General features: G+C 44.5%; 1 protein-coding gene across 1 annotated transcript in view; it reads right to left on the reverse strand.

The window, feature by feature from the left end:
* CELSR1 (cadherin EGF LAG seven-pass G-type receptor 1) overlaps positions 1–23,304 on the reverse strand; it is a 165,163-nt gene that overhangs the window by 101,564 nt on the left and 40,295 nt on the right. The gene's annotated exons all lie outside the window — the stretch shown is intronic.

Raw genomic sequence — 23,304 nt, forward strand, 5'->3', positions numbered from 1 at the left:
TAAAATAATTAACACTATTTTTAGCTTATTACATACAATGGTCTTAGTACCATTTTTGAAAGCTGCATACTTTATACTTTAGCATCAGAGCTTTCTTTCACAGATATACTGACTCAAACTCATTCTAATTTTGCTTTATAACACATCTGGAAATAGCAGATGCCAGTTTTTACAACAGCCATGCAAAATCCTTGGCCAGCAATCCAGAGGTTCAAATAACCTCTTGCTCTTCTCAGATCATAAGAAGCAGCTGTGGCCATGGGTAGCAGCCACTGCTTGGTAAAGGCCTTGGAATGACCAAAGCTGCATCCTCATTGCTTCCAGCCATGTCTTTACATACAGGAGTTCATTCACACCCAGCCCAGCACTAAACCTGGAATTTCTGATGAGGATGCTGTGCTTTTAGTGCCCTCTCCACAGCCTGGATGGCAGCAGCACATCAGTAGCAGCAGCTCACAGGAATGAACACTGCAGGCAATGCTGGCCTGTCTGAGCAAGGCTGGCACCCAAACCACACTTCCCACTGAGCAAACAGCAGTAAAACATCAACATGTGTCAATAAAAGTGAGACAAACTGCACAGTCCTGCCCTGAGCATTAGTTTGCCTCAGAGAATCTGCCACCATTGCAGGGCTGACTCCTGTCCTTGCATTGTGCTTCCACCACCATGGGAGCAGATTTAAAATGCATCAAATATTTAAATGCTAATATTGTCCCTTCCAAACCAGTGCTGTAGGCATTACAAAGCTTCACATCCATGAGCAGAAATAAGAACTCTATGAACACCCATAAAATAAACTCCTTAAAATATCTTCTGTGTTACAGAAAGTTCAGCAGCTTATAACGCAAAGAAAATACCCTGAAAGAAAATAAACTGCACAGAAAATGGCAGGTGGAAACCTAAGCAAGATTCCTTGCTGAAACACCAGGAAGACGTGACCAGAAAGGAAAAGGAAAATGGGCATACTTGTGGATTTAAAGATCTCCCATCTCAGGGTTTTCCCAGTTATCAAGCAGCCTCACTGAGGAAGTGTTTAGAAAGTGAATATGAGCCCAGTTTTAGTGTTCCCTCAGGGCACCCTGGAAAAGGAAGCAGGTGATGGTTTTGGTCTTAGCTTTCCAAAAGACAACCACAATGTCCAGTGGCAAATATCCTCTCTGTGTCCCTAAAGAGTCTCTGTTTTGTAGCTGGAACAGCTCAAAGTGCAAAGGCCTCTTTTGCTAGAGAAAAGTGATTTTAAGTGGTACAGTAACAGAAAAGTAATATCCATGAGAAATACACTCCATCACTTGCTGTAAAAAACATAACATATTGGGTGTAATATCCTATTATTTCTTAGACAGGCATTAATGAATTCTGTCAAAGCCTCTACTTCCTAGGAAAACACTGCTGATGAGCAATTCTGTCAATACAGCAAGTTGGGTGCAACCACATGGAGACTGTCCTTGGCCACGTGAAGCTTATGTTATTGATTTTGTCCCTTTGTTTCAGGCTGCCAGTCAGCTCCCTGCATTTAGGAGCACTGACTGCCAACACAAGTTGTGGGCTTTGGAAACAATATATAGAAATAACTATCTATTATTCACACAATGCCAAAGGTTCATGATGGAACTGCTGCTGTGAAGAATGTCAAAGTCCAGGTCTGCTCCCAAGCCCATTACACCAACAGGAAGATACCCATGGACTTCAGTTGGACTCCCTGCCAAAATCTGGCCTAGAGCCTAATTCCCAGAGTCACTGCCAGTGCACTCACACAAAGCTTCACTCCCAACCCTGCAGCCCCAGACAAGAACAGTCTGCCCAGGAAATGGTGCAGGCTTGAAAAGTCAAAAGAGCAGAAAGCAAAACATGAGGGATAAGCAGGGCAAGCACTAGAAACATGGCCCATGGACAGCACCTCCTGAGCTGTAATGGTGGAAAAGGTTTTCTAAAATCAGGTGTCTGAATCTGTACCTCAACATCTCCCATTTTCCAGGAAGGATGAGCACCTGCAGCCACCCTTCAGCAGGTGCTCTGTTTTGAAACATTGGCCAATGTTGCCCAGCATCATTTGGAGGAAAGGAGGTTTGGAGCACTTACAGGAAGAAGGAATACAAAAATGTGTTACAGGGGTATTTAGGTTTCAGGGTGAGGTAAAACAGGAGGCAGCTGAGGTACATGGTGTATGCAAGTACCTTGGCAGGTCCTGACTGAGCTGCAAGAAAGGGGGAAGTCCTGGGTGAGACATGTCTTTAGGGGAAAAGAAGGTGTCTGGATGAACTACAGCAAGACTGGCAGACTGATAGAAGACAAGACAAGTCCACAGTGGCAGAGAGAGTGCCAATGTGTAACTGTGCCGGTGCCCAGCTCCCCTTAAACCAGCATTAACCACATTGCCTCCAGCACCTTCCTGCTGCCACTGCAGCAACTCAGAGCACCCCAGAGGTCTGTCCCAGGCCACCCAGGCCACGGGGTATGCACCTGGGTGATGGCTGTGCCAGGCTGTGCCTTGCCACTGCACTGCCCATGGCAGCATCAGCCACATCCCCACTTGTAAAATGATGTCAGGGTCATTGCAAGCAATGATCCCAACAAGTGTGTTCAGACACTTCCAGGCAAAGCCACCTCTTCTGCTCACAACCTGCAGGCACTCTTAATTTCAAGTCAAACCTTAATGTACTTCTTTTTGCAAAGAAGATGAATATCTGGGACACCTGGGGAGAGTGGGCAGTGGCACTTGGGGCTCTCACCCCACAGTTCCCTTGGCAGCAGCTGTAGCTGAACCAACTAAATCAAACAGCTAAAAATACCCAAATTGTGGGAGGATAAATTGTGCATAAAGCAACTGTGAATTCCCGACGTACATAAGAGAAGAAAACAAACCAATTTCAGCATCATTATCTTTAACGTAGCCTGTGCTGCTCTGGATTATTTACTTTGTACACAATCCTGAAAAGAAAAAGAGCATATTTGAGTCTGCAACTTGAACAAATTGATGCCAGCTGGATTGCTCAACATTGTACAAGATTGCTGTTCTGAAACCAGCACCTGCAAGCTGAGAATTTTGAAATGTTAATTGGGTTGATAACGCTAGTCTGGGGGAACATTTCCAGAGGGTAGGAGGTAAAGCAAGTTGGATCTGCTGACAGAAATAAGCCTTCTTGACTTCTAACTGTAGCAAGGCTGAAGATACACCTCATTTCCTTGAACACCCTCCCACAGAATCACTTCTTGCTCTTCAGGTACCTGGTGCCCATGGGCTATAGCTTCTGTAGGGGGTGAGATGTAGGCAAGGGATGCTCACGGGGATGCAGGAGCAACAGGTTGAACAAGGAAGCAAATCCCTGTCCTGAGCAGAAAGCACAAGTAGAAGGGATTTGGGACATTTAGAGGGAAGTATGATATGTGGGAAGATAGCATGAGCATGCTAACAACCAGCTCCTTACAGGCTATTTAACTAAAGAGGAGATTTCCCTTCTAACTAAAATGCAAACCAATTTTCCTTCTGGCCTCTGCACACCTCCCTGTTCCTCAGCTGGTTTTCCTTGTTAGCAAGGACTGGCCAGACTCCCCTGCCCAGCTGTGCTCGGCAGCAGGGCCAGCTCCCCCCTGTGCATCGTGCCCTGTCCAGGCCATGCCAGCCTTGTGGGGTGCACAGCCCCAGAGCCTTGTCCCACTCTGGGCCGTGCCAGCCCCAGTGGGGTGCACAGCCTCGGAGCCCTGCCCTGGGCCATGCCAGCCCCAGTGGGGTGCACAGCTCTGTAGGGGGTACAGTACGGGTAAATGAAGGGGTATAGAATGTAATCTTATCCCCTAAAGAGTTGCAGCTGAACCAATTACTAAAGATTAGGAGCAGGCCTGATGTTAACAGGCCACGCCTGTAGCCAACAAGAGGAGTGTTATAAAAGAGTGGATTGGTGGGAACTGGAGTCAGTTGGCTGCTGTGAGGATGAGGAAGAGTCAGTGCCTAGAGGAGCTGCCTACAGGAAGCCTCAAGGAGGTACAAAACTCTAGCAATATGGAACCCTTGCAGTGTAGTGACAATAGAACTCTTGCAATATATGACAACACAGGCCCAGGAGCCCTGCCCTGCTCCAAGCCATGCCAGCCCTGGTGAGGTGCACAGCCCAGGAGCCCTGTCTCCCTCTGGGCCACACCAGACCGTGTGGGGTGTACAGCCCCAGAGTCCTGCCCTGCTCCAGGCCATGCCAGCCCTCAGTGGGATGCACAGCCCAGGAGCCCTGCACTGCTCCCAGTGAGGTGCATGGCCCAGGAGCTCTATCCCACTCTGGGCCACACCAGACCATGTGGGGTGCACAGCCCCAGAGCCCTGCCCTGCTCTGGGCCACTCTAGCTGTGGTGGGGTGCACGGCCCAGGAGCCCTGCCCTGCTCTAGACCATGGCAGCCCTGGTGGGGTGCACAGCTCCAGAGCCTTGTTCTGCTCCCAGCCACACCCTGGTGGGGTGCACAGGCAAGGAGCCCACTCCACTGCTTCTCCACAGACAGCTGCCAGGCAAGGAGCCCACTCCACTGCTTCTCCACTGACAGCTGCCAGCCACAATGCAGGTTCCAGACTCCCACTGAAGACAAGGATTTCCATTTAATGCTAATGTCCATGGCAACTGTGCACCTTACAGCACTCATCTGACCTGCTCAGCTGAAAAACCCTGCTCCAGATCGCTACACCTGATAAATTCATAGACTGACTTGCTGGGGCCTCCAGCACCTCCCATAAAGCTTGATCTTGTTTCATATATAATCAAACCTACTGCCTAATTACTGCAATAATTTTCTCTGAACTTTAAAGGAAGAGGGGTTTAATATCATTCACATTTTAATTCTAATTAAATGCAGAGCTAAATGTTGTTAGCCAAAAGAGTTTCCCAGCAGACTCTCATGGCTTGCAGCCCCATCTCACAGTGTGCTGCAGTGGTGGCAGCAGTGGCTTGGTGGGCACTGCTGGGCAGGCAGAGATGTCAGACACCATTAAGGTGTATGAAGCCTAGGCACAGGGAGCACTGCTGTCCCCTAACTCCACAGCCAAAGGGCTTTTCCTGGGCCTCCAGGAAAAATCCATGAAAGCACTGGACTAACAACTGCAGTCATGGGATGCTCCAGAATTAAATCTCCATTCAGGCTATGGTCCTCAAGTAAATGATGCATTTTGTACAGAGGGCATAAGAGCAATGTGTTTACCCTGAGATGCTTTTACGTCATTTACCCCACTTCAAACAGGACAGCCCCTGTGTGGGGTGCCTGGCTGTGCTGTGGGGGGACAACCCATGGGTCACCATAAAAGCCTCCATTCTCCTCACAGCTACACATCCCCTGCAAACATTTTTACTCATGGTGTCTGATTAAAGCAAGAACTTCCACAAGCAAGCGAGAGCTCTATTCAAATCTCTCTCTTTGCAATTTCAAAGCAGGAATAGATGAAAACTGTTTTGAGGATGGCAAGGGTGAGGTGGGATGAATTGGGGTGGGGGCCTGGGAGTTTCAAAACTGGGAACGGTGCTAAGGAAATTGCTTCTCTGCCTCACTGTTTGCACCCATACTGCATATTAGTAACCTCAAAGGTATCCTTTCAAAACAGCATCAGCAAAATGAAATCCATCAGGTTTATTTCTCTAAATGTCTCCATATTCCCATGTTGCTTTTCCCTGGAGATATGCTCTCTGCTCCTTGCTGTGACCCACAGTGAAACCACAGGGACACTTCCTGCTGGATGGGGTTCAGGTTTGATATCATCAGTGGAAAAAAGAGAAGGGAACAATGAAAGAAAGACAACAGTTATGTTTACAGACAAGCTTTCAAAACAGCTATGTATCAGCTGAAAGTTATTGGTATATGGGGTGATGCAGACTTGCCCAGCTCTCTGAAACAGAAAAAACACCAGAAAAATTCAGCTGTGGTAGCTCAACAGGTTGCTGACTGTGCTCATTTGCTATGGAGGCCCAGCTTGGGGAAATAAGAGGGTTCTTAGGCATATAGGCACTTCTTTTTTGTTGTTTTCTGTGGTTTCTATCATCCTAAGGCATTTGCAAATTAATACAAGGTAAAAACAGAGGGCTATCTCTCTGGGACAGGACAAGCAATAATGGCTACATGTCAGCTTCCACATGTAATAGGCACAGGAAAAGTTGGTTCAGGAGACGCAGGAGACTCAGACTCAAACATAAGGGACCCACATAAACAAAGTAGCACTCTCAGGCTGCTTCAGTTCTCAAATATTTTGATGGGAGCAATGACAGGTCATGGATGTCTCACCTGTAGCATATATATCCAAAAGTAAAGGTTTCAGAGCCTTTATAACTCTACCTTTTCTCCCTTCCTCTCTCAAGCTCAATTAATGTTTAAGAATTTTTAATAAGAAGGAGATAAAATTCAAGAGAAGAGATGGGGTCCATCACAGTCCATCCACTGGGTTCTGACAAAAAATACACCCATCTCTCACAGTCTGAAAAATTTAGACTTTCAACTAGCTTAATTCCATTAAAAATCTCAAGAATGAAAATGTTAAACAAAATATCACATTTTCCTTCATTTTTGATTTCTAAGGGAATAGATTTTCCTTTTTATTACTAGATTTTCAGCTGACCAGTTTAGCTGGTCTTTTCTGTTAACTGAGGTCTGCTGACTTAAGCAGAGTAAGAAGGGAATAAACAAATCAGAAGCATGAGGAAATGAATGTAAGCAAATAAGAAATGTAAATAAAAAATTGCTTGCATCATGTGATTAAAGAAGTACAAACACAAAGACAAAATAAACAGGTAAAACCACTCTTACCAAACTTTCACAGTTTTGGGAAAGACTCCCCAGGCAGTGGGAATATTTATAGGGAAAATGCTGGGTACTTTGTCTGGACTCTCTGTTGATAGGCGACCTACACAGTCTACTAAAAATGTAATGCAAAAACAACCCCCTTCTGATTAACCAACCACCTACACACCACTGGCCACTGGCAATGAGATCATGGTGGGCTTGGCTGCATGGTCAGCTGAGATTATTCTTGGATCCCTGCCGCTAAAACTAGAATGCTGGACAAGAATCAAAAGAGACAAAGCACTCGTTTCCTGTTTCTGTAGTACTGAACCTGTGGGTGAGTATTTTTCTCCCCAAAACTTTTCCAAAGACAAAAGCAGCCGCCCAGGCAAAATATGGAGAATGAAGAGCTTGGCTCCTATTGCTGCACGCCATCTGGGGAAGCCCATGCAGAGAAGGGGCAGGTCGAGCTATGACAGATGAAAGTGGGTAAGGCAGTGACTGGGAGCCACTGGTGAAACACAGAAACTACACTGATCCTCAGAAATGATACTGCAATCTCAAATGCCTATCTAAGGATTCCTATTCAGCTGAACTGTAGAAATGAAGTCATAACTACATGATTCACTTCTGAAGAATCAGATAAGATTTTCTGCCAGACACACTTTGTAAGACACTGATCTGGAGCAAAATTTTGCATTCTAGGACTAATGTAAGATTGTCCAGCAAATTCCACAAGGAAAAGATTCTCTTTAAAGGAATTTACTATATGGATAAATGGAGAAAAAATTTGTGCTGTTGAAACATACTTGATCTCAGCACAACATCAGCAGGACATCACCAGGAGTTGCCAGGCTGGGCTCTGCCAAGCAGCCACATGTTTCTGGCCAAGGGCAGGATCACTGTGTCTTTCTCTTCTGGGTGATGGTTCTCTCCTTCCTATTCTGCCAAATTTTAGACAATCCGGGTGACTTCTATTTGGTAAGATCTGGGCATTCAACAGCAAACAGAGCCTTACTACAATAGCATGGCAAAATGCAGCAGGCATGTGCCCACCACAAAGCAGGGCAAGGTGACTCCCTGGGACACTCCCTGCATCATGGACAGCACCAAATTTTTCCAGTTCAGTGAGACTTAATTCACCATTTCCAAGTATCCCATTGTAGCTAATGCTCCCACCAGATCACTGGACATCTTAACATCTGCAGAAAAGCCTTCTCTTTCAACACAAGCAGAATTTCCAGGTGTAGAAGAGGAGATGCACAGTGAAAGCTGGATATTTGATGACCCCAGTGGTGCCATGGAAGCAGCATTTTCCAAACAGCATTGAATAAACTACCCATGAGGCAAAATGTTTCATTGTACATTGAGTTTTCCCAGGGCTGTTAGTATATTCTATGAAACCTAAAGAATTTATGTATCTCCTTCATTATAGTACCAGTAGATTCCTATTAATATCTTTAAAGGCATTATTTTTCATTGTTTTAGTTATGTTCTATGGAAAAATATAAAAATACTGAACATATGTAAAATACACTCAAAACCTATCACCATTAATGTTGAGCCTTAAAATGTCAATCGCTCTGGTAAAACACAAAAATCTTCATTCTAGGAATCCCCACCCCTGTAATACCACTGATCTCAGCACAGCTGACCATTACAGGACTGCTGGACATGAAGCCTTCAGCCTGAGCTCTGAGACTACTTTGGTACAATATCAAGAATGTGCAGCTTCCTGAGAAACCACCGAGTCACAAGGATGAAATTTCACCAAGCATTAGTAGAGGTTCATCCTATCATCTTTCTATAAAACATACCAAACCCATGTCCTCCATTTGTAGGCATGCAATGAGATAAATGTTATCCCTGAGAGAATATAAATACTAATTTTATTTTTAAAATATAGTTTTTAAAATTTAGTAGTACACACTGTGAAAAGCAGCTGTCTGTAAATCAGGATTTTTCCATGCAAAGAATATATGAATTATCTGAATTCCTGCAGGATGCTTCACACTGTGGAGTCACTTCCCAAGAGCTCAGACAACAGCAGAAGTTTAATTAGTAGAAAATTTTTGTGTTTCAGTGTCCAGAGCACCTCTTTTCACCACCTAAGCTCTGAGGGCAACTGGACAGACAGTACATCAGCCCTTTGGACCATGCCTTTGAGTCCAGACATTCATTCTCTCTCTCCACTTATAAAATTATGCTTATGCCTTGGCTCAACTCAATGACAAAGTTCTCAGGAAAAAAAAAATGTATTTCAGCTATTTTAAAATTTTCTCCATTTTCAAAACCCTCTTTAGTCCCATTTATATTTAGCCCTGATATTTCTCTATTTAGCCAGTGAGCATTTTCATGAAAGAGCTTCCTAAATGCTGAAAAACCACTCAGTTTTAACACCTGCAGTCACTGTACTGCATTAATAACCCCAAAAACATCCCACATGGGAAGACTTGCTCCTTCTCTCCACAGAGCCAACCAGAAACCCCCTCCTGCTTCCCAGCCTGCAGGATCCCTGAGGTGGGTCCCAGGACAGCCAAATCCTGCCACAGTGGTCCTCAGCTGCAGGACCCCACAGCACTGGCTGCTTGAGGCACTTTGAATGTCTCACAGGTGGGCTCATGCAAAAGGGAAGTAGAGCTTCAGTATTTGCATGGAAAGAATTATTTCTCTCTGGATGTGACAGCTGGTAATGGGGAGAAAGGCAGAGCAGCTGAAACCCAGATCAGGAGGTTTACAGGGCTGCCCAGCGTGCCTGTGCAGCACAGGAAGCAGCAGCAGCTCCACACAGCCAATGTAAGTGGAAAGGACAGCAAAATTCACATAAATGTGTGCCAGGGATGGCTTTGGCACGCTCCAGGTCACAGGGAGCACAGGCAGGAGGCTGGGTGGGGGCATCGTGGTGGCCAGTGGTGATGCCTAGCTGCCACCCAACCCTGCTCCACAATTTGTCACACAGATGTCATTCCTCATGCCAGAAAACTCAGAGCAAGATGCACAGGAAGTGTCATGACAGGTGGCTGCAATGTCTGCAGAAAGCATCATGTGGAGAAACATTTCTACCAGGAATCTTCCATAACTGTAGAAGTTCTTGATCTCCAGCTCAGGCTGACTCCTGTGACTGCTTACAAGAAGTGGATGCAGCTGCTCCTCCACCACCCCTAGAGGAACAGAGAATTGTCCCAGAGAAGTTGGCTTTTACTCCTCTATTTTTTTTTCTGTCTTACCAGGAAAAACAAACTGCTGCATTTGTAGCTACAAGGAGATGGAGGTAGAAAAGGACAGCTCACATAGGCATTCTGCATTCTTCTCTGAGCAGTGATGCAGAAGCAAATACCAACAGTGCATTTAGTGGTGGAAAACTGTTCATGGGCATGAAGCCCATGGGGTGAGGTGGGTTTGGCCAGACTCAAGCTTTCATGAACTCCAACGTCATTACAGTAAAATTTATAAGTGCTTCCTCAGTTGAAAAACATGTCTTCTACTTTGGTTCCATTAAAAAAAAAAGGAACAATCTTCTAATTAAGGATGGATGTAGAATTAAAAAAAACCAAAATGAACAAACATTAAAATTTTAGGATGGATAGATATGTAATTAAAAGAAAAAAAAAAAACAACCAACAAAAAAACAACAAAAAACCCCAAACCAAACAAAAAAAAAAAAAAACTCATGAAAATTTCAAAAAATGTTCAAGCTCAAAATAAGATATTCTAGCCCTGAAAAAAATTACCAGTTTGCCTTTGTGTCCTTTTCAGAGACCTGTTTGGCAAAGAGGACATTTCACAGTCTCCCCTTACGGAAATCCAACGCCACGCTCTTGCTTCAGGACTGCTGCCAGCTCCGTGTTTAGTGGATAAACCCTTTCACATTTGTCTTTGAAAGAGGCTCTTGTGAACAGGAAGCTGTGCTGTGACACCAGGCTCCTGTGCTCTTTAAAACAGCCCAAGCTCTGCAAGTGACCTCCCTCCTCTTGCTTTCTCAGTTGGCTCAAGCCATCTCCCACACGTTGTTTCTCCAGCAGTAACCTGAGGCTTCAGGAAATGTTGGAACAGGTGGCCCAAGTTAAGTCAGCACCCAGAAAAAGGAAACATTTTAATATTACCTACCTAATGCACCTTTCTGTCTTTAGATGTTTACAATCATTATCAGAATTTAGGGGTTTCTGTATCAGTCCATGACTCATACCAAGACACTACTCAAGGCCAATAGATATGATATTACAATTTCTTTAAATTTAACATCATTTAATATCTGCTGCATTTTACTGACTGAGCCATCTGGAAAGCACAGGACACTCTGGAGATCATGAAAGCACAGAAGGGCTCCTTAGGTCTCTCTGAGTGCATCTTTCTCTCTTTCAAAACTGTTTTTATCTGCCAATCAAGTAATGATATTTCTGTAATTACTTTAAGGTACTGACCTCACTAGATGCATGCTGTGCACTGCTGTGCAAGGCATGGGATTTGAATAATTATACTGCCCTAGAAAATACCAAACCAACATCCCAAGACATCAGCAGAAGTTGAGAAATAATGTGGCAACAACAAGGTCACATGAGCATGAAGCAGACTATTTCTCTATTATCACTCACCACTTTAAAATAAATTGGGTGTTTCCCTCTCCTCTTTCCAAGCACAGAGCTACACACCCAGCAGCACTGAGCTCAAAACAGTCTCTACCCAAGGCAGCAAAGTAACTGCTCTGCTCTGGAACACCTTTGGTGTACTGGAGTTATTTTAGGTTTGCACACAGGCACCAGGAGGCAGAATCTGGCCAAATCACTTTAAAAAGACTGAACTGCTTGAGATAAATACCTGAGAATCCACCTCTTAATACGCCATTGCTCTAATTTCTCTTCTTAAAGCATTTGCAGCAGTAATCAGAGGTGATCACTGAGCTCCATCCTGCACCTTTAATTAAAGTCTGTTTCTGAAAGCCCTGTCTAGAGAGACTAATCCCTCTCCTCTCAGCTGCTAGACCTGCACAGGAGGGCAAAGAGGCAGATGCATGTTTGAGGAGGTGAACAGGTCCCAATTTGGCACCTCAAAATGTCACAAAACATCTACTGATATTCAAATTGCCAGCTACTTCAAATGCAAATTACCAACAGTCAGTAAAGAAATGGGCAGAGAAGCCGTGCAGGGGAAAACCATGAATGCAGATATGAAAACTAATCATTCAGGGGAAACTACATATTAGTTTTTGTTTGGTACTACCAGTGTGGGCTCAGGTCCTGTCAGCTCTTGCCTGATCTGATGCTTCTGTTGGAGAGATGCAGAGATCTTGCAAAGAAATCTGTAGAAAATCCTCCCTCAGAGCTCAAAGGAAATGGGAAAGAAAGGAGAGCTGTCACACCAACAAAAGCAAATACAGTCCTCAAAGCAGTAGTGTGGTGGCTCACAGGATCCTCACGAGCTCAGGAATAACATCAGAGAGCTACCATGGGCTGTAGGCGTGGCACATCAAGATTTCCACATCATTAAGGTCACACACCTTCACTTACCCTCTGCTCTGTCAGCACAGCAGGGCTCCATCTCCCAGCATCAGATTTACCCTACACTTCATCTCCTCTTAGTACTGAGTACTCTCCTTCCAGAATGACCACAAAGTCCTCCCTCTGTTGCTCACTGTAAACTTCTCTCTTCTGAAGCACTGCTGGGAAGCTGCCCTCCTGTGATGGCAGGTGACAGCAGGTGACAGCAGGTGACAGCAGGTGCAAGTGGCTGCAGCCACTGATGCCTTCTTCCCATGCTCATGTGGATAAGGGAAGATTCAAACTGCAAATGTGGGTGCAAATGTAGAGAGACAAATGGCCTTGCCCTTCCACCCTCCCTCACCCTGAGAGAGCCTTGCAAACTTTCACCATCTCCTTTTTCAGCCCCTAGGACTGCCTGTGTTCACACACCTGGCTCTGGGTGTCAGCAGGCTGCTAAAATGCAAGGAGAGAAGGGCAACAAAGCAAAGGTATCTCTTGCAGAAAGGGATTTATGGTCCCAGGGCATATGTTTGTGGAGAATTTACTGTGTGGGCTTAGAGACTGCTCAGACTGACTAAGCCTCAGCTCCTGCAGAGAGCAGTGCATGCAAAGGACACAAGGAACCCAAAACTCTGCTAACTCACAGTCAAGAAGCAAACATGAGCCAAAGGCTGGAGACACAGAGGTGACCTGACTCACTGTGAGTGCTATTTCATGGTGAACAGCCAAAACCTGCAGTCTGTAAGAAAGAGAATGGGATGGGATGGGATGTGATGTTACCTTCCGGAAGTTTGGGATTAATACAATAAACATATGGAGGGTGGATCAGTTCAAGAATACCAGGGAATTTTCTGAGTCAGTATTTTCAAGTGAAAATTACTGAGAAGGGCAACAGGGAAGTCAGTGCTTAAGAGGATCATGTTAGAAATGTGTGGCTAGAAAAGCTAAGAGGAAGGACCCTCTGCAACTGCTCTGGTACCCACTGCAGGTCATCAGAGATGGCACAGCAGCCAAGGGATGCAGGAGTGCCACAGAAATTACCCTGCAGTGGCAGGGCTAAGGGGTGCTTTCTTCAATGAAAGGTTAGTACTAAGATTAAATGGTCTTAAGCAAAGAGGGTGCTGACCTCCCTATGTTCACAACTGACAGTTCAGAAGAGCTTCAAGATAAGTGCAAAACAGCAGAGGAGGCACTTGGCTCAGAGGTCTCAGTACAGGCTCCAGCATAGAGTCTAAAAGAAAATATAATTGTTTTTCTTACTCCTGAAATACACATTCTCACAACAATATAGATGACAAGAAACAAAGCCACACAGGGCACGCTGATGGCTGGTGTTTGCCTCCACTGCTGCCAGGCCCCCAGTATGTAAACATCTTCCTAACACAGACATACCTCTCAGGTCTGTGTCAGCTGGGTTTTCTGCAAGCCGGGGGAAATGCCTGAATGTGTTACTCTGCAAAGCCAACTCTCTGCTCCTTTTTATGGCTTAAAGAAACCCTGAAGAGTCAAAATACTAATTTAAAAAGTGAAATATAAGTGCTTGGTGACAGCTACATTGATGTACACACACACAATGCAGAGGGTATGGGAAAGAAGTGAGCTATGCAAAAATGTTAATAAATCATGCAATTTGTGACCTAGGCAACATCACCAAACAGAGAACAATGATTCCTGGACTAGCAATGGAGAGAGAGAATGGAGGCAGAGGGGTGGTGATGCAGTGCTAGATGTAGCTAACAAAAGGCCATATGACAATGAAGAAAATTAGGAGGCAAAACATTATGGGAGTGAATAAATGGGACAAACCCCAAAGCAGCTATAAGAGGAAGTCAGCTGGACATCAGGAACAAACCACACCACAATATAAACTTGCTTGGCTTTTCACACTTTGTAAAGAGGTAGGGAATTTTAACACACTGTGCATTTACATGCATGCTAGATTCTGCTAGTAGATCTATAGAACAGCTCTGTGAACAGTAGAATGTAACTACAAGAAAAGAGATTTGAGAGGATTTAGGAATTAAAGGAACAACTAGGTGGTAATGCAACACGTGGCAGTTTAGTGCTAGTAATGAACAAATACAGCAGTCAGCATAGTTAAAATTGATTTGCAAAATACAAGTAAATTGTTAATACTAGTAATGCTCCCATCTGCAGGATTCAGACATGACAGAAGCCAACTTAATCCCACGTGAACTTCACTGGTTGCACTTTTCCTAATATAGACTAGTTACTGATAAAAATGATATATGGTGAAAGTGGAATATCTTCAGAGTGTTTTTCCTGGAATCACAGAAGTAACTTCCAGTCCACCTGGACTTGAGAGATGGTCACGGGGAGTTGAGTTCACAACTGCTGCCTGTGCCAATCTAGCTGGGAGCACCACAGTGACTTCCTTTAACTCTTACCTCCTTCCTCTCCTTTAATTCCCCCCTCTCTCCCCCAGCTGGCATCAGTGCTGGCTCTGGGCACTCCATGGAGTGGCACTCCCAGCACTCCGGAGAGCAGAGTGCACACTCAGGGCTCAGTGAGGAGAGCAGAGAGCATACTCAGGGCTCAATCTGAGAGCAGAGAGCATACTCAGGGCTCAATCTGAGAGCAGAGTGCACACTCAGGGCTCACTCCAGGGAGCACAGCACACACTCAGGGCTCACTCTGAGAGCAGAGCTCACTCACTGGCAGTCCTTGCCTGGGACTGCTCACTGAGCAGCACACAGCATCCACAGCAGTGCCTGCCCCACAGCCAGCACTGCTCATCCCCCCCGCCCCAGCCCCTCTGTACCGGTTTGTTCAGCTCAATTAAACATCCCCTTGTCAATGTGCCTTGGGAAAGGACAAGCTTTCCCTTCCAGTGAATGACAGAGATGGAAGCTCCTACATTTATTCTGTTCAAAAGTACATATGCCTCTATTTAGGCTGGTGACATCTTGACAAGCATCAAATGATGTCTGGGGATTTTACAAGCAGGAAATACTTGGTTTCTCTTCTTGATACCTTTGTTATGAAAAGTTACTAAATGACTCCAGGAATACCAGAACTTATAGTTACTCTATTGACACATTGATAAAAGTAATAATAGATTATTTTTTTTAAGTGAGTATTTACAGTACTTCTGAATCTTCCTTAAGTTCTCCTCTTGAGCCACCTGATAATACTTTCAGGTTTTAAGCTACATTTCGCCAATAAAGGGTGTTTAAAAATTATTTTAAATCAAATCCCAGCTATCCAGAAGGCTCCATCCAACAGGCACCTCATGCTTGGCAAATGCACCGGGCTGTAATCCTCCTGCTGCAGCACAGCAACTCTGTCCTCATCTATTGTCCTCAACCATGAGAAACTTTCTTCTATCCTCTCTCCACCTAACATGCTCAGGAGCCTGTTCCACTTGACACTATTGCCCCAGAGGAAAAAAAATTACAAACACTGGCTTAGTAGCTGGAAATGGTTTAAGTGTACCCCTCCTCCTTGCAGAGCTGAGAGCGAGGAGCTGAAAGGTGATGTGCGTGAGAGTTCCTTTGATAGGAGGCCAAGAAGTGACATGAACAAGATAATCAGGCCTTCAAACCAGACGTGCACATCTGGGACAACTATCTCCAGCTTCCATCTGACAAGACAATAATCCTGCTAATAGGAGCCTTTCACACCAGGTTGAGTGCTCCGGCAAAAGAAAAAAAATTAAATGAGTTTCATTTAGCTTCCCTCTGGCTCTTATTGGTGTTTGAAACACTAACACATGCCATGCAAGAAGGGGTGGGATTTTGCTACAAGGGGTTTTTCCATGGGTAAATTAAATCCCAGTTTGATCACTCTGGGATCTTTTGCACTAAAACTCCAACTGTTATAATTTTGAGTGCAAAGAAAGTAGCCTCTCAGACACAATTGTGGAACTGCATATGAGCCATCCAAAAAGCCAAGCCCTGCACACTGATCTCCAGCTTCCCATCATGAGGGAGAGCTGGGCTGTCCCCTACCACCCCGGGCAGGACTGTTCTCAACACCCTGAGTGCTGCAGGATAAGCACACACGGTGGGGATACCACCAAGGGCCTGACACAGCACCTCTTGCCCAGTGTTATGTGCGGCAGTGGCAGTGTCCAGCTGGGCTTCTCACCTGCATGGTGGCCTCTGTGGGAGTGGTGAGCTGTCTGACATAAGAGCAGAAGTGTTTGAAACATCTGGCCCAGCTCATATTGGCAGGGAAGGAGGGATCGGCCTCCAGAGCGCAGACCGGGTCGGTCGGGAAATGCGCTAACTCCGAAAGAATGAGCAGCTCGGCTCCTGGTGGCTGATGTCAGCTGCTCCTGACTTCTCTTGCCTCAGGTGAGTTGATTCATGTGTTTTATAGACATGAAGTATGAAGTATGAAAGATGCTATTGTTCCTTGAAGATCCCCACAGGATCTGCTTGGTCCAGGTTTTGCCTCCTTACCAATAGTTCTGAAGCACAACTTCACAACCCAATACTGCCAGTTTTTGAGAAGATCAGGTTGAGGTCATTCCTTGACTGACCCTTATTTTCCTTCTCCTGAATCTAACTAACCACACCTCTGAGTACACCAGATCATGGGCAAAAAACTGAACACAGACCAGGCTTCTGCTTTCAGCTCCTTCCCTGATCTGGTTCTCCTTGCTCCCCGCCTTTGTTTTTTTCTCACCAGTCTGGTGTGGGTAATGAAGACAGAATATGTGTTTTGCCTCCAGCAAAACATTTTTAGTTCAGATCAGCTGCCTCTAACTGGAGTAAATAATTCTAGTACAAGAATGAGATGCAATGCACAGCAAACTGAAATAAGAAAAACCTGATGGTAAATTTACTGGCTGCTTCAAGGACAGACTGTACCCTGACCCTTTGTTGCCTGCAGCAGCTTTGATGCTTGACATACTGCTGCTCTCCCACAAAGAGCAAGACCATACATGCACCTACAGCTGCTCCAGAGGTTGATTTGGGGCTGACACAAATGTCTCTGGACAGCCAGAGTGCTCCACACTGACCTAGTGAAGGTGGCAGCTCCACAGGAGGTCTGGCAGGACACTTTGTGCCTGGCTGGGACACCCTGCCTAGCCCGCATGGCAGCTGAAATCATCAGCGTGCTCTGCAGCCTCACCAGAGGAAAGCCAGGATTTGGATGAAACCCATTAATACCAGCCTAGCAATTAACAACCCACAGCTCTCAGTACAAGAAAATCAACTACTGCACCATTTGAAGTGTAGCACATGTACATACATGAAAATACTCAAAGGGAGCTTCAAAAGATATGCTGGGGAGAAAGAGGAGGAGGAGCGGGAGAGGCTGAGTGCTGCCCAGAATAGGAGCCTACAGCAGTTTTTGTCTCCTTGCCTTTGCCAGTTGCTTTTCACAAACAATGTTTGGGAGAAAAAGCCTCCATAAATGTCAACAATTGCAATTTATTAGATGGTCCATGACCTATTTGTAAACCAAGTAAATTTCTTAATTATATATGCCTTTAGATGGTAAGAACTACACAAAAAATTGGTAGCTTTTGTGAGAGGAGAGCAAATTACCAGCTTCCGGCACCTTCCTAACAGCTCAGCAAATTCTGGCACAAGCTCATTCAAGGAGGAGTATGGAAAAAAGAATACGTTTGTGAGAAAGAATGTCCATCATCTGTTATTGCTGCATTTCTCTGAAGCACAGCAAACAGCCAAGCTCAGGTAAAGCTCAGACATAGAGCACGCCTTCCCAGGGCACTGAGGAGGGATAAAATTCAGCTGATTAACTTGTACAGACTAGCATTTAGAATGTTTTAGTGATATTTTAAAACATGCTGTGAGAAGCACATCAATCTGTCTCTACTAGACTAGAGCAGGTTAGCTCAGGGGTCTGCCACCTTTCAAGGCCTGGCACCAGGGCTGTTCCTTCTCCTTGCATGAGAGACAATATTTGCCAGGAGAAACCAAGGAAGCTCCTGGAGAAGCTGCTTCTGCAAGGGTGACGTGCTGCAGACTCAGTGACCAATAGTACCACCAGGCAAGCCAGGGGCACCCTGCTCCTGACCAGTTTCACCATTAGCCTATGTTTCTTCTTCTTTATTTTATTCAATGCAGACTTATTTTACAGGACACAGAGAATTAGCACTGAAAGTTTTCTTAAAAGCAAAATTATTTACCTAAAAACTAAAAAATATTCACGAGCTGACCTTCTGGCCCCAAATAAAGTTTACCTTACAAATTAAAGAATAATAAGCAAAATAATGCCTTCATAGAACATAGCAATTAAGCAATTTAAACAATAGAAAAGTGCACTGGACATATTTCAGCTGAAGATGAGAACAGCAATGTAACACCCTTTCCTGTATAAAGGTCATTTAATTTGCCACCCCAGCTTATTTGGCAGATCATCATAATTCTACCATTCATTACAGCACGTAAAAAAGGATTTAAAAACAGAAAACATTTGCAGATTTTTCATCTAGTCCACAGTAGGCAGTTAATTATTAGGAGTTTCACAGCACTCCTCCATTGCCACTGTCTCCAACACTCCCTGCCTGGGCTGCTCAGCTCCTTTCCACTGCAGCAGTGAGCTTTGTTGACATGCCCCACTTACAGGTGCTCCCAGGCAGGGCACAGGGCACTGCAGCTGCAGCTCCCACTGCACTGCCCACCCCATCCATCCCCTCCCTGCCCCACACCGTGCCCAATGCCGCCCACCCACAGGCTCACCTCCACTAACAGCCCCTGGAGCCCCCACTGGGGAAGGTCAGCAAAAGCAGTGCCTCTGCTTTTTGGGCCACCAGGCTGAGCACCAAAATGCCACCTGAACAGCATGTGTTAAATGGAAAACACCATGCAGCTTCCAAAATGCACCAAACTTTGGGGATCACCGTTTCAGAAACAGGAGTTTGAGAGTCTTCAAACAGCTGCATGTTCTGCAACTGAGGCCTCCACAGATCTTTCTCAGCACAAGGAAGACAACTAAGTAATTCTTAACTCTGCATGAACATGGAGAAAAAAATACTCCTTTCTGGGATTTTTGTTTGGTGTGCAAATGCAGATGATGTAGGGCTCAGAAACTCAGAAACTCAGAGATTTGCTGAGATCTCAAATATCTCCCAGTTCATGCCAAGCCCCCTCTGAAGAGTAAAAGGCAGACAGAAGAGTAACCATATTGAAAAACATAAAAATAAACAACTGGAAAAAACATTACAAGATCTTGTACCCTACTGCACAACAACTTCAGAAATGCTGGAGAGGAGTCTTCTTCTCCCTCTTGAATTTGGAATGCCTTCCTAATTCAATTTGCAGTTAATTTATACTTCTAGATCTCCTCAAATAGTTTTTTATTCCTAGAAAGATACACATACACATACACATACACACATACACACTAAAAACGTCCATTAAAACTTCAGGGATGAAAGGTTTACAAGATTTTTTTTTTAACATGCTGAAAATCCCACTTGCTGCATTCTAACCTTTCAGCATTTTAAAGGGTCTTGTTGCAACCTGTTTGTGGTTCACCTCTGGTTGCTTGGGGAGCAGCAGCTAACATGTACAAAATATAAGACCAGTGACTAACCAGCACAGGAACAGGCATCTTCAGGGCAGGAGTGAGCTTTAGGCAAGCACCAGCCCTCAGAAACGGAGTGCACCACCAGCAGTCCGTGCTGTGGAGCTCTTAGGAGAGCCAAAATGGCATTACCCTCTACCCAAACCTGCTTTTAAAATGCACTGGTTTGGGAAGTGGTTGATGTTCTGACTGTTCCCCCAAAGTTTTTCTCTTCCTCCTCTGTGCTCAGCTCTGTGGAGCTCATGGAGTCAGCAGAGATGTGTTTGCAAACCTGGACAGAAGAACAGCCAGGATTCTCACTTCCATCATGAACAGGATACTTTTACCAGCTTTATTTCCTTTTCTCTGCTCTATACATGGCAAATGGCCTCTCCAGTAAAGCCTTTATTTGTGAAGGGTGGAGACATTTGTTTTTACAGTGCTTACAGAGACTATTTAAAAAAAAATTTCTTGCTTTCTGGCATTATATTGCATAAATAGAGGGAAAGGATTTGCCTATCACTGCTTGACTTCAGCTGTTAGCAAGTAATCCACATCTTCACTAAGCCTTTTGTGAAGAAAATGATAAAAAAGTATTACTATCCAAACAACCACCTGATTACTATTTGAGCTCTTGTGTTCTACTAAGCTTGTGTTCACCCACCTGAGAGGCCTCTCAGACAGTATAAGGATCAAGGGATTTTTTTAGGCAGGTAACACTCCAAACTAGCCACAGAAACTCCGTGCTTCTCCTTTGAAAGGAAAAAGCAGAAAATCTCAGCAGTGGGTGGCTCTGCTGATGTCCTTGCAGCTGCACCATGAGGGATCACACCTCCTGAAATTCCTTTGCACAGCCCACAAACCTGCTGCAGTCAGAACTGACACAGATTTTTGTGTATGTGTAAAGGGGTATCCATCAGGAGCTGCCCCTCCAGCCCTTGGCACAGAAGTCACCCCAGTGCTTTGCAACCTCAGACTCGTCACCACATGCCATGAAATAATGTAAATTTGCTCAAAAGCAGAGCTCATATGATATTAGATCTCCATAGAAAGGACAATTTTACTAGCAATGCTTGGGTGGAATGTTAGAAGACAGCTGAAGAATAAAACCACGTAGGTTCAGTGCACATTTCCAGGCAAGCCCACCCAGCTGTGAGCATGTGCACAGGGCTGTGGCAAAGCAAGGGAGCAGCAGGGCTCCAGTAGAGCAGCTTCATCCCATGCTTCATGCACTGTGGATGACAGACTCGGGCCTCCAAAACCCATTCAAATGTGTTCAGAAAAGAGCTGGTTCTTTTGTTGCAAGACAAAAGAAACTTGTCCCTTTTTATCTGTGTATTTGAAGTCTGCCCAGAAGTAAAACACTGTCCTCACCCCCAAAGATGCAGACCTGACATAACTGCACTGATTTTGCTGAGGCTTACAGGGCTATTACAGAAGAGAGAACTTGGCCTCCCTGACTCCAGCAGTAAAGCTAACAGCTCTCTGAGTCTCAACCAAATGTTCAAACAGTAATACATCTGCCCTGGGCATATGAGAATGATCTGGAACACCCATCCCAGCAAGACCCATCCCAAATTGCCTTTACAGTTGAAATCAAGATTTGCATGTGGTCTAGCCTACCCGGTCTGGCGCCCTGTGAAGGCTGCACCCCCTGGTTCCCAGCCCTTGGCAGGCTGCGGGCTGCCAAATTCAGGTTTCATTGTCCCTGCATGCTGCTCATTCCTTTTGGCAATACCCATTCCTTTTGAAATGTATGTGGAATGAAATGTATGAAAAGAAGGGGAAAAACCTAGGGACAACGTGTTTCTAACATTCCCATTAACTGAGTTTATCTGACTTACCTTCTTTTCCTGATCCAGCCACAAAGGGAAAACACAGAAACAAGCTCCAGCTCCCTAAGAGCCATCACAGAGCACTGAGTGAATGCAACAGATTCCACAGCTCCCCATTACCCCTATTAAAAACCTGTCCTGTCACAAGGACATTTTTGGAGGCCATAAATGTCTTTATTAACCAGCAGAGGCCTTGGCTGAGCCTGAGCTTCATAGGCTGCTGGGACTGACTTAGGACTCTGCATCTAACACTTGTGTGTCCATGTGTAGAGAAAAAAAAACAATGTTTGAAGAGGGAACGAGGCCTCTTACCACACCACCATTTCCTCAGTGTCTGTGTGCATTACCTGAACACCCTGCTCACACAGGTAAGTGGTAGAAATGCCCCAAAACAAATGCAGCTTGCAGAACTCCCCTTGTTTGTGTCAGGTTCTATTACTTGGTGTAATATGAAAAATTATATTGCATATTGTAGACAGGAGGCTGGTGTACTCACTAAACCATTTTCAAATCTGAAAAATAAAAGCATTTTTCAAACTGTCTTTAATTGTCTGCAATATTTGCTGTATGAAGGACTAAAATATTACAGCAATGCTCCTACAGCTGTCCTATGCAAAGGCTGGAGGCAAAGGAATTGACATTGTGGGGACTCAAAGCCAAAAGGGCATAAGACACTTTGGTTCTTTACTGCAAACATTTTAGATGCAATATATCAATTTTCTTCAAACTGTATCTTTGCTGTCACATCTTTAAATTCATATCAAAATCATATAAACAAAAATAAACCATGATCAGCCTGAATGACAGCAAAGTTGCACACTGACAGTCTGCAGTGTCTCCATTTATTTCTACATGCAAATTCTGAGCCAATACACCTTAAAACCAAGTTTGCAATTGTTCAGAATTATATAAATACATAATTTGGAACATGGCCATGCGGAGGTCAACCGTGACAGAATTTATTATGTTGACACTGACTAAGAACTATTTACTCAGATCTACATATGATCCTCAAATAGACACTCTATCACAAATGCCAAAGTGAATGAAGATGAGATGTAGCTGACCCAGCAGCCTCTGACACCTGCAGTCTCTCGCTGCCCCTGCTCCCAAATCTCTGCTGCAGCAGCTTCTCCTGGGTTAAAAAAGGATACTTCAGTCCTTTTATTTTTGTTTCCTTGTGGAGAGTCCATAATAGCAATCTCAGGGGCTGCCAAAATAGAGAGGCCAGTTCTGTGTTCTGGACTGGTCTCCATTGGTTTGGGGCTGAGCGCTGCCAGGCATGCTCAACAGAGGCCACTGAATAATGCCACTGAATTAATTGTTCTATTAAAATACAACATGCACAATCTGCTTAATTTTTAATTATTCAAGTACTAACTGTAAAACAACTGAAAGACCAATTATTTTCAATTACTTTGATACTCTAGAAACCTCTGGAAAAAAAGGACAATGAACTGAAAATTGATTAGCAAGCAAAAAGAATGAAGTTTAGATTCTATTGTTTGCTGCAAAGATAGAATTGCAATTATGTGAATGCATTTTAATTTGTATCCATCTGCATAATAATGTAGGTGCATTAAGTTATTTTTTTCACTGACTTTTATTATGCTGTGTTATAAGTCTTTAATGAAACTTCAATGGAAAAAGTGATTGTCAAAATCAAAAATAAGAGAAGGAATTCAAACTGGCATGATATCAATAGAAGTGTTAATCCAGTTCCTAAGGAAAACAATAGGAGTTT

This window comes from Ammospiza nelsoni, chromosome 5 (assembly GCF_027579445.1).
Source record: "Ammospiza nelsoni isolate bAmmNel1 chromosome 5, bAmmNel1.pri, whole genome shotgun sequence".
NCBI lineage: Eukaryota > Metazoa > Chordata > Aves > Passeriformes > Passerellidae > Ammospiza > Ammospiza nelsoni.